The 4265-nt window shown below is 44.2% G+C and overlaps 1 long non-coding RNA gene across 1 annotated transcript; it reads left to right on the top strand.

Annotated features, from left to right (window-relative positions):
- The first annotated feature begins 800 nt into the window (after positions 1–800).
- Positions 801–4146, top strand: LOC129671493 (uncharacterized). The gene is made up of 3 exons (XR_008719356.1): positions 801–934; positions 1395–1635; positions 2464–4146. It is a non-coding gene; the product is annotated as an uncharacterized LOC129671493 (long non-coding RNA).
- The last annotated feature ends 119 nt before the right edge of the window (positions 4147–4265 follow it).

Genomic DNA, 4265 nt, shown 5'->3' with positions numbered 1-4265 from the left:
ATAAGAGATCTAGTACCTAGTAGTTCTTACTAACTAATGAATTGACCAGTGAACTAATAGTGGGTCTAACTGTCTGCTCTCTAGCTTCAAAGCTACCATTAGATTAGCTTAGCCATTAATGTGATCACAGACCTGAGAAGGATAAATTACAAGCTAAATAAATGTACCAATCTATGTACCAATGACTAGTCAGTCCTTCACCTAGGCAGTTGTCCCTGGCTCCTGTGGTCTCATGGCATCATGAACAGAGGCAGTCTGGCCATCAGGCAGATGGCCAGTTCTTTAGAAAAAGAACATGAGAGACTGATCTCACCTTGTCTTCAGCACCATGAAACAACACTCCAACCTTATACTTTTATATTTCAAATAATACCAAAGAGAATTCATATAATAGTAGACACTGTGTTCCACTGTGTATCTGATGAGAGGTTTGTGTCTAGATTATGCACATGAACTCTTACAACTCAGTAACACAAAAAGACAAATCACCCAACTTGAAAGTGGATGGAAAACTGGATAGGCATTTGTAGGAAAAAAAAAAATCCACAGTGAACGTTAAGCTAGAAGGAACCTGTTGGTCAGATCACAGATACTTGGTGCTTCTGGGAGAAATTAAAATTCAACTTTGAGTGTTTTGCCTGGGCATGTTTTTGCTTCAGCAGCCAAAATAACCAGTTACCAGGAAGGCTGGCCTGCTTCCTGGATGTGGCCAATGAGCTGTGCCTAACAATCAGCCAATCAGAGCTGAGCGCTTCCCTGGGGTTGGCAGCCTCATTTGCATACGCACCCTGGGTGGGAACGGTCTCAGCTGAAGCAACTCTTCATTTGTTCCTTCAAATATGCTTGAATTTTGTACCGAAGTCTCAACTTCCCTGGCTTGAAAACTGCTTGTTTTTGAAACAGAGCCTCTCTTCTCGCCTTGAATTCTTTCCTGGTGAGTTTGTGTTGACGATAGGAATGAGCAATAAACCCAAGAAAAGATGCTTGCTGTAATTAATCCCCAGGAAAACACAAATCAGAACTGAACTGGGACACCACGAGATAGCCACTAGGGTGGCTAGAGTCCAGTGACGTAGTAGCAGGGGTCCGTGAGCATGTGGGGACATTGGGGCTGTATTAGTTTTGCATACCCGTGACCAAAATACCCCAAGAGAACAGCTCATGGGAGGGAAAGATTTATTTGAGCCCACAGTTTCAAGGGTTTCAGCTCGACTCGGCTGTTTCAGAGCAAGGGTGAAACGTTGTGGGGGTGTGAGTGTGTGGTGTGGACCTTTATTTTAAAACAGTGTCCGTCCGTGTGCGTACCTGTGCGTACCTGTGCGTGCGCCACGCAATGCCTGTGTGGAGGTCAGAGGTCAACGTGCAGGAGTTGGTTTTCTCTGCTCACTACGTAGGTCCTGGGCGTCGAATGTGGAGCATCAGGCTTGATGGCAAGATGTCTTTACCCACTGAGCCATCTTGTCTGGCCTGGAGGACCTTCTTCGTCTCCTGGGCTGAAGCAGAGAGCAAGACAGGAAAGGAGCCCTCAGGCCTTCAGAGCCCCACCCCCAGGAGCTTCCTGCCAACTCCTTACACCTCCACAAGCTTCTAACGCACCTTCACCATGTGCTCCACACTTCAGCCCGTGGGGATGGGGTGAGATGAGGGGAAGGGCTCTGTAACGCTGTAGCAGGAACCCCCTTGTGTTGTTGACGGGAGTGGGAGAGAGTCATGTGGGAAAGAATGGGGCAGCTTTGATTATCGTTCTTAGACTTATTTAATTGTAAGGGGGTATGCGTGTGCCCTGTCATGTGTGTGCCCTGTCATGCGTGTGGAGACCAAAGGACAGCTTGCAGCGTACTATGAGGGCCCTGGCAATTGAACTCAGACTGCCAGGCTTGGTGGCAAGTGCTTTTACCCACCCAGCCATTTTGCTGGCCCTAAATGTGACACTTTTCCCAAAGGCTAAATTGTATCATATCATATCATATGACCCAACTACTATCTTGGGTGTATAAACCAAAAGAAATAAGAATATGACTACATAAAAACTCATATATAGAACTGTCCGTGGCAACATCTAAAAAGCAGGCATAACTCGTATGAACCTTGAAGACATGCTATGTGAAAGAAGCCAAGGACAAAAGAGCACAGGGTGTGTGATTCCATGGTGAGTGCTAGGTCCAGAGCAGGTATCCGTAGAATGTAGTTTTTTCTGTGTTTACCTAGGGATAGAGTGGGAAGCTGAAGAAAGGTAGAAAGTACTTAAGGGGTACAGAGCTCCTTTTAGAGGTGATGAGAATATTCTAAAATTGATCTCTGGAATGCCTGCATATTCTTTGAAGTGTCACATTTTAGACCTTAAATGGGTGGTTGATATGGCACACCATCACATATAACCAAAGACGGAAGAGATGCTTTGCTGCATCGGGTCAGAGATGGCGGGTCGGGCACCACTCCACATGCTCTCTCCTCTTCTGCCAGCACAATGACGGAAGCATCTGCAGATGGCAAGGTGGACGAGCAAAGCAGCTGAAACACAGAGCCAACACATGGAAGTCCTGTTCTGGATCCTCAGACCCACAGCTGAGTGATTTTGAGCAAAAGAGAAACAATTTTGTGTGTGTTTTTTAAACATGAAACACTCATTTTTTGTTGAAAGAAGATTTAGAAATAGTTTATCTAGTCTAGAATTTCTCAACCTCTTATCAATATTGACATTTGCATGAGATAATTCTTTGCCACAGAGGTAAAAGAGTAAGCTAAATAAATTTCCCCCTTCACCTGCTCTTTTCTAGGTACACTTCACAGCAATAAAAACCCAGGAAAGAATGTAACATGACCTCACCTGTGTCACTCAACTGGTGACCTTAAAACAGCCCAGTTGGGAAGTTTAGTCTTCTCCATCTTAGGAAGGTGCTCTTTTTTCACTCTTGATATACAGAACCGGGACTGGAGAGCTGGCTCAGTGGTTAAGAGCACTGGCTGCTCTTTCAGAGGACCGGGGTTCAATTCCCAGCCCCCACTTGGGCATCTGTTACTCCAGTTCCAGGAGATCCGACCCCCTCACATAGACACACATACAGGTAAAACACCAATGCACGTAAAAAAAAAAAAAAGTTTTTAAGAGGAGGGGCTAGAGAGATGGCTCAGTGGTTAAGAGCACTACTTGCTCTTCCAGAGGATCTGGGTTCAATTCCTAGTACCCGCACGGAAGCTCACAACTGTCTGTAACTCCAGTTCCAGGGGATCCAACACCCTCACACAGACATGCATGCAGGCAGAACACCAAGGCACACCAAATAAAAATAAAAATAAACTAAAAAAAAAAAAAACAAAAGCAAAACCAACCAACCAACCAAACAAACAAACAAAAACTGAATCTCCTACTTGTCCATTTGATATCAAGCAAGGAAGGCTTTGAGATGTGTTGGCAGATTTCCATAGATTCTTCAAAGAGGTCCTCTCCCATTTGAGGTTGATATGCAGTGTGGGTCAATTTGGAAGACGGGAAGAAGGTCCATTCCGTAGGGCTGCCTGAGGCTCACTCTTCCCTCTAGTTTGGCCGCTAACCATTGATCTTCTCACTTGATTCCACACCTTCACATATGAAGGAAGACTGTTCAGGGGCTGTGAGGGAGAGACTCAGATACAGCACTGGTCAGACTGCATGTTCCCCAGAGCATCTGAAATGTATGAAAAGATGCCATGGACAACCCTCAGGATCAAAAGGGACATACTGGGAATATGTTTTGGTATTTGGCCATTGGGGTGTATACACAAGGCTTGGCTGTGTGACTTAACTATCGTAGGAAGATAAAAACTTACATAAAAATGGGGCAGCTTAATAAAACACAGCAACATACTCTGCCAAAAGGTACCAAATGATAACAAAATCTGGGGAGAGAATATAGGCTACTAAGTCTATTGGAAAATCCAAACAGGATTTTAAATGGACCTATGTTTTTGCCATTTTATAATGCATTTCAGACCCAACTGATGTCAAGTAAACTTATGATGATCATTTTGAAGGGTGTTTTTATTCATAGCAGCTAAGTAATACGTTATAGGGATAAAACCTATAATCAGGCCACTCTTTAATGTTTATAAGGCATTGATCCCACTGAATGAAAGAAAGTAAAGGCCACCAGATGGTGAGGGCACATGCCTTTAATCCCAGCACTTGGGAGGCAGAGGCAGGATGATCTCTGTGAGTTCAAGGCCAGCCTGGTTTGAAAACATGTCTGAAGATACAAAAAAAAAAAAAAAAAAAAAAAAAAAAAAAA

The sequence above is a fragment of the Psammomys obesus genome, unplaced genomic scaffold (genome assembly GCF_907164565.1).
Source record: "Psammomys obesus unplaced genomic scaffold, mPsaObe1.curated_primary_1811, whole genome shotgun sequence".
In the NCBI taxonomy this organism is placed as follows: domain Eukaryota; kingdom Metazoa; phylum Chordata; class Mammalia; order Rodentia; family Muridae; genus Psammomys; species Psammomys obesus.
This window is presented reverse-complemented; position numbering and strand designations above follow the sequence as displayed.